The 14,607-nt window shown below is 42.3% G+C and overlaps 1 long non-coding RNA gene across 5 annotated transcripts in view; it reads right to left on the bottom strand.

Moving 5' to 3' along the window:
* Positions 1-8,721: 8,721 nt before the first annotated feature.
* Positions 8,722-14,607, bottom strand: part of LOC147433450 (uncharacterized) — a 125,839-nt gene continuing 119,953 nt past the window's right edge. For 3 of the 5 annotated variants that reach the window (XR_015185266.1, XR_015185265.1, XR_015185268.1), the window contains one exon: positions 8,722-10,323. This is a non-coding gene — a long non-coding RNA (uncharacterized LOC147433450). The other 2 variants (XR_015185269.1, XR_015185267.1) reach the window with 2 other exon arrangements.

The raw sequence follows: 14,607 nt of genomic DNA, 5'->3' as shown, positions 1-14,607 counted from the left end.
GAAGTGATTGGGGCCAAGTGATATGTGGACCATGTGCAGACACATCCTGAACCAAATCATACGGGTCAAAACTTTTACCAACTGCAAAATCAATGATCTCCATTTTACGTCGCAACTGCGACGACTTTCATGAAGTTTCTCCTTGTGTGTTTACCTTCTCTCCTCCGTGCCTTGCATGCTTTACTCCCATTGCTTCCGCTGCTACCTTCATTTTACCCTTGGCCATTACCGTGGGCTGTTGCACTTCCTCTTTCACCTTGCCTTTACCTTCAAGGCCAATCACACTTACATTCTGAGTATTTGCTACTGGAGTAGGTAATGGTGGAAGGATAACTTGTTGTGGTGGTAGTGGTGGTGGTGGTGGTTGCACAGGTGGTTGTAAGATTCTAACTGGAAGATTTGGCAGTGGATGCCTTAGTGGTGCTCTCACCTTTGGTGGAGAGAGTTGATTCTGTCTAGGTCCTCTATTGAAATTTTGCCTTCTAGGATAAGGCCAGTAATACATACATTGGCCAGCTTGGTTGCAATTGTAGCAGTAATGCTCTTGATCTTGTCTCCTTTGCCCTCTTCCTTGGTCTAGGTTGGGTTTTGGAATCCTCCCTTGTTGTATCAAGTGGACATACCAATTTTCTAGCTAGTTTGTGATGCAATTCAGCAGATTTTGTTGATTATCTACTACCTCTAGTGATTGTGTTGCTTGAGTGGTTGATGCTGCTATTAGGGTGGTGTAGGCTGTGTTTGAATATCCTGACTCGGAAGACTTTGCTTGCATTTGCAAATTCTTATCTTTCAGCCAGGCCACTTCTACTACCAACTCATAAGCTACAAGGAAACTCACTTTCACCTTCTCCTTCAATGGTGTAAGGTCCTCCTCTTAGCCCTTACTCTTGCTGAAATATCTAAGCCGTCGACTTTTCGAATACGATCAAGTAAAGCACCCTAGCTACCCATGAGACACTTTTGGTTTTCACCATGGGAACATGGATATAACCGATGCATGAATATTAGTTTTATCTCAAGAAAAAAATTTGCATAAAAAAACAAAGAAAGAATAGGGTAAGGTGAAAAAAGTAACTTGTTGAAAAAAATCCACTTGTTGAAAATAGCTTGTTGAATTGAAAAGTAGCCACTTGTAGGAAAGTAGCTTCATGCATAAGCCACTTGTTGGAAAGTAGCTTCATGCATAAGCCACTTGTAGAAAAGTAGCTTCATGCATAAGCCACTTGTAGGAAAAGAAGCTTCTTGCATAAGTAGCTTGTTGGAGAAGCTTTGAAAAGGAAGGAAGCATATCAAGATATGAAAAGTAAATTATCACAATAAGTTAAGAGCCTTATCAAAATAATTTTAAAAGGAGTCTTCACATTATGATAGTGCAAGCTTGATAGTGAGCCATGAAAAGCCAATGCTAATCCTCCTTCACACACAAACCTACACGTCCCTTTCTCATCAAGAGAAGCCATAACCATAACCCAAATTATCATTACTCTCTTCACCTTCTCTCTCTTAACCTACAAGATTTCCCTAGCTTTAGTTTCTTGACCTCTCTCTATTCCCATATCCAAATTGGAGGTTTTCAAGCAAAGGAAAGCGGAAAAGATACGGCCACGTCAATACATTTGCCGTTACTCTTCCAAAGCATGGAGAAGACCCTACTATCTACACATTAAGGTTCCGAAACCTTAAGCCACTTGATTAATCCTCTCCACGATAGTAAAGTGACGCATAAATCCCTTCCTAAAGAAGAATTTGTTAATCATTCATACGCTATTACATGCATATTTTACGATACACTAGCAAGTCCACTCTTAGGAACTTTGCCATTTTACACTACCATGCATAGAAGTGTTTTACTCTTGCATAAGCACTCAAGGGAAGTTTTGATTAGTTTCCCAAGGTTGTAAGTTGGTGCATTTCGAATGTTTTGTGTGTACCACGCATAGATCACACCAAAGCAAAAACTCATTATAGAAAGCATATGCATTGTTCATTTCAAGTTTGTCTGCTGTCAAGTTTGTTTTGAAAATTGGAAGGGGGGAGTAAGGGGATAGCTTCACGGATGTCGTGACCATGTTGCTTGAACATAAAACTCCCAACGCTTCCATGGAGATGCCCCATGGATGGAAAATGATGAAAAGGGACCGAAATGGGATTCATCGAAGTCGGGGATAACTTGAAACTTACATAGAGACAAAGCCTTAAACTTCCATGAGATTCGTTGTTTTCTTAAGGTCTTGTTTGAATAGAAAACTAAAAGGAATTAGGAATTAAGGGTTTGTAACTCAAGGAGCTTAATCTAAAATTTAAACTAAGATTAAAAACTTTACCGAGAAGAATGACATGGATAGCCCTAGCATAACATAGCGATTTAAGTGTAAACTTGTCTTCCTATTTGGAAAAAGGCAGGCGCGGGTGTTTACCTATGGGATACAACGGGGGATGGTTCGTTTTGGCTAGGATTGATAACCATTGGTCTATGTTTGAGCTCAGGGTTCATTCATTGCCCCAGAAATGGGATTGAATGGGAGTGTGTCCCAACCGGGTGGATGTGACCCGCGGATGCGTATGGAAACCGGCTTAGTCCGAGTAGGCCTGATGCCGACGGGAAAAGGAGGAAGGAAAAAGGATGCATGGAGGGATCATGATAAGGGAGGAGGATGTGATTTAATTAAGGAACTCTTCAAATTGTTTGGGAAAAAGGAACCTTGGAAAGGCTAGGAACCTAAATGGGCTATTCCGCAATTGTCCTCATCAGCCGGACCTTTGCTCTTCTTCTCGGGAGTATTTATTTTAAAGGAACCTAAAGTAGATTATTTTTGAAGCCTTTCCCACACAAGATAAAGAAAAATAAGAATTGGAATCTGTGTAAAGGTGTCGCCTTCTCACGTGGCGAAGGAGACAGGATACCTTGGTCCTGGGATGAGGATAGGGATATGCTTGGAGAAGTATATGTGACTGCTTGAAAGATAACTAGATAATCTTAGTAATATTAAAGGAAAAAAGGAAGTAAAAATGTTCTATAAAGGAAAAGGTGGGAACAACCTGATAAATGCACATTTGCAAGGGTATGCAACAGTTTGCATGCTGCTTTCAAATGCTTGAAATGTATTCTTGGTTCACCATGATTGGAATATTGTTTTCTAGTATCATAGTACTACCTTGTGAAGGTGCATTTATCAAACGGTTCGGTGGGTGGGCGGATTCTAGAGGGTTAATTGTTGGCCGGAAAGTTGAACCCAACTTTATGTTGTCTTAGCAATTAAGTCTAGAGCGGGGAAAAAGGGATTCCGATCTACGGAGCGGGGAACAACTTGGGATCGAGGGATTTTTGTAGATTATAATACACTCACCTTAGGGGAACGCATTGATGGCTGTTCTCGGTTCTAACCGGGAAAAAAGCATCAATAATCTTGAACCAAGGGTGAATTAGAGAACTCCCACCAGTTGACCCTGGAAGGTTGAGTTCCAAGTTATTCTGATGACTTCGATTGGTAAGTTTGATCGGTAAGCAAAGGTTCTTCGGGGCTAAGGGATCCATACGAGAGAAAGTGAATGTTATCACCCCCTTGAGTTGGCATCAAAGAGCAGGAGGAGTCATGTCTTTGTGTCGGCCTCAAGCAGGACGGATGTCGGAGATCACGTTGTATCCATGTGGAGATGGTATAGCCGGTGGTCCCCGGGCATGGCCCTCACAAATGGTGACCATAAACTGGCAATAAACCGATCCTTCTTAAGAAAGTCGGGTGCTCCTTTACCTACATCTAATGATTCAACCCATCGCTCCCATAAGTCCACAAACTTGGACTCATAAGTATCATACTCCAGCAAACCTCCTTGCTTCAATTCCTTCAATCTCTCCCAGAGCTTCTCCAGGGAGATACCTTCACCAAAAATTTGTTGAAAAGTGGCCCTAAGCAGATCCCATTCATGCTTAGTAGCCAATGGTAAATCAATAAACCAAGACTTAGACTCTACTTTCATTAGTGGAGGAAAAAATCGCACTCTAGATGCATCATCATCTCAGTTGGAGATCACAATGCGACCTCAAAGTTTTCCAGGAACTCAGTGTGACTGAATCCTCTCCCTTCTTACCACTGAACGTCGGGAAAGAAATACATGCCATGATGTTTTCTTGAAAGAAACTTGAAATTGAGACTGCAAACTTAGAAGAAAAGGTTTTTTTGTATTTTTTCTTCTTTACAACATACTACATGAGAACATAGATAACAATATTGAAAGAGAGTTGGTAGTTGATAAAAGGTAAGACAAACAGCTGGCTTGAGACATGGCTTGAGACATTGATCTCCTACAAACGTTGTGCACCCAACATGGTGGTGATGATTTGTTGAAAGTTCATCTTCCGGTTAAGGATGACACTGATAGAATGAATGCACGGTGGAGCATATGGTTCGCCTTTATTGAAGGACCGACTCTCTGGATTCATTCTTCCTCAATGTGTGGGGATTCTTTCCTTGTGCGGGCAAAGTTGTAGTTGTTGATGTAGGTCTCTTAAAAATTTAAGCCAAAACGGTGCTCCCACAAAAGCCACTCGTCGCTAGTTTCTAATTCAAGCACATATCCTCTTGAAACTTCTTGGAAGAGGCGGAATTGTTGCTCCTTCAGTGCGTACCTTCCTACGAACAAGTGTGTCATCCTCTACATACACAGGTTTAATGAGATAAGTAGTGAGCTTTACCAATTTTACCACCCCTAAATGGATTGCAATGAGACAGTCTGAGATATCGTTGTCGTGTGGTTGCTGCAGTAGTAACACTCCTTGTATGAAGAGTGTTTGTTCCTCCCTCCAAGTTAGGCCAGTGCTCAAGACCTTATCAATAACGACACTTGCTAGCTCAATCGGGAGACGATGCAGAATCCATGTTGTTGTGGCTAATTCACGGCTCATCTAAGGAGACCACAGGATGTGAGAATAAAAACACTTTCCTAGAATCTGATTTGGAAAGGAATATTTCTTACAGGTGCTGGGAGGCTGTACTTGAGGGCTAGTATCTCTTCATGTTATAACACTACCTTATGTAGCCACAAGAAGAAAAAGTCACACTTTTCTAGGTTGAGAGTTTCCCCCCTTGCTACCTCTTGAAACAACCTAAATTTTCCTTCACTTAATTTTCAGAGTAGGGTATGTGTAACAAGGAGAGATTAAGTAGGTGGTCAGCTTCACTTCCCTTATCAAACCAAGGTGAACCAAGATGTAGAAAGCTACAATGTTGTCGGAGCAGTCGTAGTTACATAGGAGTTTCCCTTGTATATGGAGAGTGCTTCTCTCTCTCTAGGCAAAACTAGTGTCAAAGACTTTGTCAATGACCAACCCCGCCAAGTCACTAGGAAGACGATGGAGAATCCATGCTGCTTGGGCTAGATCTTTGCTCATGTGAGGATGCCGAAATATAGGAAGGAGAGGCTCTTCTTGCACAATGGTGAGAACGTGCCCTCCTGGTTGCAATTGAGAGAGAGGGGCCTCTTGTGCAAAGAAGCCTCCGTAGGTCTCGAAGATTCCTACCTGGTGCTGTGGCAATTGGAGGTGGTGGTGGTGGAGGTGGAGGGGTGTCGTAGCCTGGAGCCACTTCAAATGCTACAATTGCAAGAGTACCTTCATGGTTGTCAATGATGAAGGCAACACCCATTTCCTCCACAAAAGTTGCACTCATTCACTTGATCTTGTTGACTACAAGCTGATTCCTAGATGGCTTTTGACTTCTTCTTACGCCTGTGAGGATGGTGAGAGATAAACACAATTTGTGTAGGGTATGAGGGCCTTACCACCTCTTCAATCTTAGTGACAGTTCACCCTGGAAGAAGCATTTCTATAAGATGTACCAAGCTTGCTTGAGAATCCTCCTCCTCAGTAGTCTAGTTTGCAAATTCAAGTATCCACCGATCCATCACAAAACATTAGCATTTTAGTCTTGTAAACTAAAGGTGTTAAGAGTTCCTCAGTGGGGGCACCAAAGAATGATCGGTGGAAAACGCACGTGAGGAGGGAGGCGACATCTACACCTTCCACTTGTACAGCCTCCATGGGTCACCTTCGGCGTGTGTATATATAGATATGGGGCACCACCTAGTGTTTTGCAGCCGCTAGGACACTGTGTGGGGAGCGAGGAGGCCCATGAGGGCTGGCTTGTGACAATTGAGAGAGATCATAAACATCATGACCAACCTAACGCCCAACAAAATATCAAGAAGAAAGGACAAAGAGTAAAACGGGTAGGATTGGAGCCATAACGGAGTTACGCCATAGTTCTCGGGCTATAAACTACAAAAGAATCCATATATGTGACAAGCATGACTTAGGGAGAATAAGGAAACTTTGTAGTGTAGTAAATAGGGCAAGGATGCATATAGCAAACTGCACATACAAATTGGGAAAACCCTTGTATTATATTGCATGTAGGAACAAAATGATGAACCTCACATAAGAGGGTTGTTTGTAGGCGCCAAGGAGGGGAATAATGAGAACAAAGGGAGGTATTCCCATCACCTTCGGGCACAATCCAAGTGTGGGGAGAGTCACCATAGTTAGGATGTATATGAGAATGGTAAAGAGGATGCTACTTGATGGAGTTCATGATGATGTTGAAGCCTTCTCTTGCCATGAAGAGATTATTGCCCTGCTCTAGCCCTAATGTCATTGTTTCATGCAAGTGTATCATAAGGTGCTCATGACGTGTTCATCCAGTGAATCAAGTGTCTCTCACCCCATGTATGGCTCATCATGTGTCTAAGATTATGGTATCCTCTCCTACTAGATTGTGGTGTTTTCTCTCTACTTCTCCCCTTCTCATTGTGATATTACTCTCTCCCCAATCTTCCTAATGTCCTTCTATTCCCCAATGCCTAAAAAACTGCATGCTTATATAGGCGATGGAGGTTTCTCCATGCCATGGGTTCTCCTAGATTACCCAATGGATAATAGAGATGGTATAGAGATAGGTTATCTTTTAGCCCTAGTGGCTAGAATAGGAGTAGAGGTGGAAGAGAGAAAGAGAGAGGAGGGGATAGCGAGAGGAGAGGGATAGCTATTTACATATCTAGCTATAAAGGCTGATTATCTAGGGTTGATTAAGGCTAGGTAATTACAAGGGTTTTGTCACGGGTGGGTAGCTGTCATGAGGTTTTTGGTCATGTTTCGTAAGGTGTCGATGGATGATCGCTTCGCCCATCATCGATGATAACCGTGCTAGTGGTCAAGAGCTCTTGTTGAGGTTGCTTCTAGATAAATATTCCAGTCATGATGATGACTACGGGTACTTTTCAGTTGCTTCGCCACTTGCTCTTCTTATGTGTGATCGCTCATATCGCTTTTGTGTGTGGCTCCGGCTTCTGCTTGCATGAGCTGTATCCATACTGCTGGCCGTGTAGGGAAGAGAGAGCCTTTGATGTGTGCATCCGGGTCATCTTCCTTGCTGTTGTTGAAAGAGAGAGAGAGATCCTCTGATCTTATGTGTTCATGTGTGTGCATGTGTATCCTGACGTGTGTGTCATGCGTGTGTGTTTCTTGAATTTATCAATTTGTGCATATGTGTGTGTTCGTCTTCATGTGTGTATGGTGGTGTGTGTGCATGTGTAGCTTGTATATGTTTGTCAGTTCTGTGTGTGTGTGTAATTGTTCATGTGAGTGTGCTTGTGTTTGTTGTTGTGTGTGTGTCTCTGCATGGGTGTGCATGTATAATTGTGTATGTGTGTGTGTCTAGTTGTACATGTGAATTGTGTGTAGCTTGTGTGTGTCTGTGTGTGCAATTGTGAATTTTGTGTGTGTGTGTGTGTGTGTGATGATTGTGTGTATGTGTGTGTCTCTGTATGGTGCAGTGAGAGAGGGAGAGACTTGATTATAGAGAGAATTAATGGTTTGAGAGAGAGAGAGATTTTTAAAGAGAGAGGGGAAGAGGGAGAGAGAGAGAGAGAGAGAGAGCATGAGAGGCAGGGGAAGAGGGAGAGCATGAGAGGAGAGTGTGTGTGTCTATGTGTGTGTGTGTGTGTGTGTGTGTGTGTGTGTGTGTGTGTGTAATGGAGAAAGCGAGGGGGAGAGAGAGAGACTTGATTCTCTCCCCCCCTCCTTAAGTGTCGATAGAGAGAGGGATGTGAGAGTGAGAGAGAGAGCGTGGGAGGCAAGAAGGTGGGGCGGTGTGTGTGTTTAGGGAGGCGTTGTAGCACGACTCAATCGTAACCCACAAAATTATCAATCCGTGGATCGGTAACCCGGCTAGGGCATGGAAGCACGAGCCTAGGACGAATGGAATAGAGGATTCAAGAGATCATCCCTCCATTGCAAGTAGAGATTAGCCATGAAAAGACTTACTCTAAACCTACTCTAATCATTAATCACTTAATCTCCTTCAGACATCAAGCCCACCAAAGTCTGACTTGCTATAGACTAGAAACCCCAAGCACACTAATGATAATCACACGCTAATTACCACACGTCAATCACGGCACTTCATCAATAGCTACTCACGCGAAGTGAATGGTGTTAGAGCTTCATAAAACCTATCTACACACAAGAAAATAATAGGGCACACACACTAATTACAAGATTAAGACCCAACTTAATCAACCTATTTAGTGATGCTAAATATCACAAATCGAATGCTTATTGGAAGAAGAGGACTGGTTACTAGCAAGAAGCACATACACCTTTCAAATCTAGAATAATGAAAGAGTAATACTACTCCATGACAAGATGAAGTGTAGAGAATAAGAGACTAATGAGAAAATAAGAATTAGATTAATCAAGACTCGAGCTTACTCTAATTACAATGGTTAGCACTAGCCTCTCAAGCATAGACATTAAGCTCAAGGTTAGGCCAAAGAGTGAACACTCTAGATAGAGGAGCTCTCAAAAGTGGATCCTCAAGAGTGGATACTCAAGAATGAAGCCTCAAGGCTTCCTTTTAAGGGATTTCACCACAATCCCTTCTACTATGGATTTAATCTTGAGCCGTCAAACTACCAAATACAACTTTGGAACTCCAAGACTTTACAAAGTGTGTGGGAAATATTGTGACATCCATAGATATCTTGTGCTTGATGCATATTTGGTATAGCCAGTGTTAACTGCTGCTAACATTCTCCCCTTCCTAATTTGGCACACATCCTCGTGTGCCAGTGAAGCAAGACGCGATGACATAATAGAAAGCAAGTCCATGGAAGAAATGTTGAGCTGCAAAACATAAGAGCAAGTAATGAGCATCAAAGGCCACCAATAATGAAAAAAACATGAAGCACAATGAACAATCATGCAAAGTGATTTTTTGCTTCTAAAAGATGGGTCAATCATAGTCAAAAACTAAACAACATAAAGCAAAAAAACATCTATACTATTGTGAAGATTAAACCACTTGAAATTCTAGTTTTATGCATGAAACACAAGCAATCAATTATGGCCCTAGGCTAATGCAAGTTCATAAACCTACTAGCCTAAAAGCTATGTGAACAGTCTTAATAAATCATTCAAGTTTAGCATGTCTACAAGCTATAGAAAAGCTCCTAATTCTATTAGTACATTGTCATATCTTTTTTGAATCTCATGGAAGTTTTGGTTTTGTCATTTAATGAAAAATAAAGCACAATCACAAGGCTACCACCCCAAGGAAAGTCTAGGTGTGACTCTCGGCTTCTTGAACCCTCAAGAAGGTCTTCGAAAAGCCTACTAGCCTACCAAGGCGATGGCTAACCCCTATCATCCTTGACCAAGAGAGCCAAGGTGATTCCCCTTGCCTGCCAAGTTCCAATAAGGCACTAGGCCTCACATAGACACAACATAACATATAGATTTTGATTTTCATGTGTTTAATAGCATTTTTGCTACTTTTTCTTGACACTTTTTTGCTTCATTGATTCATTTTTTAGCACATTTTTATTGCTTCCAACTGAGGATGTGTATGTCAATTGGACTAAAGAGACTAAAGCCTAATCATAGCCCTAGGTCATGTTAAAAATAAATGGACTATTAAGACTATCACTAAGAGTCTAGGACTAATGAGAAATAAACCTACATTAACCTAAGGTCAAGGCCAATTACCTATGATTAGCACTCATAAAACCTAATTTTTTGATGAGTTAATTTTCACAAAGCAAAGTGTTGAAACTTTAGGATGCCTAGCTTTCAAATATGAAAAAACCATAGCTTAGAAGCAAATTCACTTAAGCCAAGCAAGAAAATGAAGAGATGAAAAAGAGCAAAATCATGGAAGGATTACACCTATTCATGCTCTTTTGAGCATCCTTGAGCAAGCATCCCCATTTGTGTAGAGAAGTCTCTTGATCTTTTTATTTGAAGCTAAGTGTGAACGCAAGCTCCAAAGCCTTTTATTGAAAGCCAAAAAAGCACACAAAAACATTAATGAAAACCTAAAGCTAGGGTCTTGCATACCCAAATTTTCCAAAGGGAAAACAGTTCCTTTGGTTATGCATATGATGCTCTAAAGTAGCAAATTTATGCATACATATCAACCATGAGAGATAAAATGAGCTTCTACATAGGCAAATTTTGCAATTTTTACCATCTCTCATGCATGATTCAAAGTTGATTAGTTTCTAGCTCAACGAAATATGGAGTTAAAACAAGCCAAGAGCTGAAAATAATTCAACTTTTGAATGAAATAAAGTGGCTCTCAAAAGCCGAATTTTACAATTTAAAGCTTTTCAAAAAGTTGACGAACAACTAGCTCATGAAATTCTACAATTTTAGAGCATGCTATGAGCTAGAGATGACTACAACTTGATGAAATAAAAATAAATGGCTCTCAATAGCCAGATTATGTACTTGAAAGATCAAAAACTTGGGCAAAAACTAGCTCAAGATGGAAAAAATTTCACTGTTGACCAAGCTATGAGCTAGCATATATACAACTTTTAGTCAATGGCTCTAACTAGCCACATTTTGCAATACATTGCAATGATGACCCCTTCTTGGATCAATGGAAATCACACACCTGCCCACAATCCTTCAAAACAACTGAAATCATTAGTGATTTTTAACATTAGGTCATTCAACACAAAAATGATCAACCATAATCTCAAAATGCTCTCTTTTGGCCACTCAAGAAGGTCAATTTTAGTGCTATGCAATCATACGATCATTTTACACCAACACAATGGTTAGTGCTATGAGTGGTTTTCATTCAATTTAAGCACTAAAATAATTAAATACAACTTTGGTGCATCCTCAAGTGTTTCAACCAAGCAGTTAACGTAATCCCTCAAACATGAACCCCATATGCAAAGAAGATCTTGTTAAAGGACTTTTGATCAATCAAAGCATTTGATCATTGCAACCCTGTACCAAATGTCATTGACCCATCACAATCTATGTGCATACAATGAATGCTCCATGCAATTAGGAAGAATTTATTTTTTAGTCAATGTCGACCCTTAATAGCCCAATTTTGATCCGTATTTACGATACCATCCTCTCGACCAATAAAGGCGCATTCAATGATGGAGGTAATTTATTTCAACACAAGACTTGAGCTACAATCCACATGGCAAGGATGAGGGAGGTGGGACTCACCTCTTGAGAAGCTTTATTTTGTTTTTTTTAAAATTGATTTATTATTTTTTAATTCTCCTTGCTGCAACATAGAACGGCTAGCGTCAGCCTGTCGTTGGTAGCGAGCTACGGGACAGACAAAGAGGGGAATGTGGGTGAGCATGGTTGTCTTGCCTTACTGATTCTCCTTGCATGCAATGAATTGCCTACAGTGCACGTGTATGTGTGCTGTCGTGCAACTCCACTGCCATGAAGAGAAAACGAGTAACAAAATGCAATCTAAGCTTCTTTGAAGCCTACATATTACTGAGCAGTGATCAGAGCTTGTTAATAGGCCAAGCTTAATGGTTAGTGTATGCTAGATGCGGCTTTAAAGGGCCAACTGATGCCTTAACTATGCCAAAAAGGGCTATGCTTGAATCAAGCATAGATGGGGTATTATGATCAAGAATTGTAGTGCTTGAAGTGCTCTACGGGCCTGTCTTTACGGCTCATCGATTGGAGCTATGGTGAAGAAGTTATGACGGTGCAAAGAAGGAAGAGGAGCTCGCCCTAGGCGAGGCATTTCTCGGATGAGCTTGCGCAAGGAACATGATGCACTCAGGAGCTCTCGACACCGCTGTTCAGCCCCACTCTCGCCGTCTTTGAAGCGGCTCGATCCATTGACTGCCACATCATCAATCCGCGTCCCACTCCATGTCAGTCATGGCATCATGACTGATGGGCCGAGGCAAAAGTTGGGGGAATGGAACGAAGTTGAGAAGGAGGGGCTTCTTGCTCTCTCTCTCTCTCTCTCTCTCTCTCTCTCTCTCTCTCTCTCTGGTCGGCTTGAGAACCAAAGCAAGCAGAGAAACGAGGAGGAGGAGGAGGGGGAGTTTTTCTCACTCAAAGCAAGAAGGAATTTCTCTCTCTCTCTCTCGAGCTTGGTGGAAACAACAAAGGCTCTCGAGGTGAGATTGGTTGGTCAAGGCAATTGCATGCAAGGAAGGTGCTTTAAAGGGGATTCCAAGCAAGGCTTGAACAAGCCAAGGCAAGAAAGACAGATCGAGGTCGAGGCTTGAGCAAGGAAGGCGAGGTCTCTCTCTCTCTCTCTCTCTCTCTCTCTCTCTCTCTCCAATCAAAGCAAGGAGTTTCCTATCCCTCTCTCGGCCGTAATCAAGTGAAAGAGGGTAAGCAAGGCAAAGCGGGAGAAGAAGCAAGAACAAAATTTCCTTCGTTCTCGACCTCGACTTAGCTCAATAACGAGAAGGGTGCTTGGCAAGAGCAGATAAGCAGATCTCCAAGGGAAAGATAAGGCGAGAGAAGTTTGGCAAGAGCAGATAAGCAGATTTTGGAACGGGAAAGTTAAGGCGAAGGAAATTCGACAAGAGCAGATGTCGGAACTCGGCAAGCATTCAGGGAGTCTAGGGTTAAGTAGCAGGATAAGGGAGCGGTAAGGCAAGGAGAGAGGGTAACCTCGCTCTATGTGCGTGTATGTCGCACGTGTCAATGCAAGGAACTTGCCGATACACCATGTGCGAGCCACAAATGGCTCCAAGGACACAACAAGCCTAAACTAGTAAGCTCAAAGAAGGAGATGGTGTGTCACTCACCGCTCTATGCTTGCTTCATGGAGGATTCCTCGCCGCGAAGAAGAAGGAGCCGTCGCTTCGCCGCGCTCAACCACTTCGCTACCGCCGTGCCTTCGTAATGCTCGATCGCCCACACTCTCTCTCTCTCTCTCTCTCTCTCTCTCTCTCACATACACACACACACACACAAGGAGGTGAAGAAGAAGAAGATGGAGATGGAGATGGAGCAAGAGCACTCTTCTATTGCACAAATGAGAGAATGAGTGAATTTTAGGTTTAGTTGACTTTTATATGAGCTCACCCCATTCACACTTGGGCGCCCATGCTTAGCCAACTAATCCCTTGAATGTTTCAGTTAGAGTGTGTTATGGCGCTTAGCCGCTAACGGAAGCTAAATAGCGAGAACTCAACCAATAACAGAATTTGTCACACGAGGACAAAGCTTGACCCGCAGGCGCATGGAAACAACTAGGTGGGTGTCAAATCACCTAATCGACCTTCTAATGACAATCACTACTAAGGAAATCAAATCTAAGTTCTAAAATACGCAAGTGACTGAAACCCGTACTACGAACGAATGCTATACGAAACAGGATCTAGAATCATTGAATCGATCTCAAACTCAAGGGGAAGTCTATGCACTAGGTAAGAACAACACCCTAAAGAATTGAACTGCAAAATCAACCTATAACCACTCCGTGCGGTAAACGCGTATGAAGACAGGCCGAAAAATACAGGTGACCGAAACTTGACCCCGATGGTACTAATGTGTAGCTCTACTCGTTGTGGTTCTATAGATATGCTGCATGCTCTATTCCGACACACGAGTTGGAAGAAAACTCACACCGAAGCTCGTAGGAACTTACCACACATAGAAGCCGATAGCGCGCACTCTTGGTATCAGTGCGTAGCTCTCGCCGTCGCTAACACAATGGCGGTGTCGCTTCTCCGATGGCGGCTCCGTAGCTCGCGTAGCAAGTAGATAAGACTCTCTCTCTCTCTCACTCTCTCTCAGACACAGTCACGACGCTCAAAAACTCACTTTGATTAATAAACCGAATCCCCTTAGGTTACAAAAACTTTGGCTTATATACCTCAGCCTTGGAGGTGAGAACATCTCTAACTAATTACATCAGCGAGTGAAATTACTTCGGGATTACAAGCTGGAAACTCAATTGAGTCCCGTTACTTAATGAATGGCTCAATTCAAAATCAATGTCGGAAAGACATTTATTACAATCAATGGTTATAAAAACGATGAGTGTGAGCAAAAATGTGGGTGTGATCCTCTGCTGGCTCGCTCAACACTCCCCCCCTCCGCGTTCATGTCGTCCCTGACATGACCTTTATGCTTGGTCAATAAAGTCCTGTCGTCTTGAGCATCTGTAAATATGATTCGTATCGCAGGTTGCCGATGGTCAAGGTTGGGCCGAATATTTTGCTTTCGTGGGTGAAAAAGCCGGTGTAGAAAGCTTCTTCGAATGTTTGCATGTGGAAGCTAGGCAAAAACATAATCCTCTGGTATAG

The sequence above is a fragment of the Adiantum capillus-veneris genome, chromosome 19 (genome assembly GCF_014529385.1).
Source record: "Adiantum capillus-veneris isolate H3 chromosome 19, ASM1452938v2, whole genome shotgun sequence".
Taxonomy (NCBI): domain Eukaryota; kingdom Viridiplantae; phylum Streptophyta; class Polypodiopsida; order Polypodiales; family Pteridaceae; genus Adiantum; species Adiantum capillus-veneris.
The sequence above is the reverse complement of the archived record's forward strand: the minus strand, read 5'-3'. Positions and strand labels throughout refer to the sequence as shown.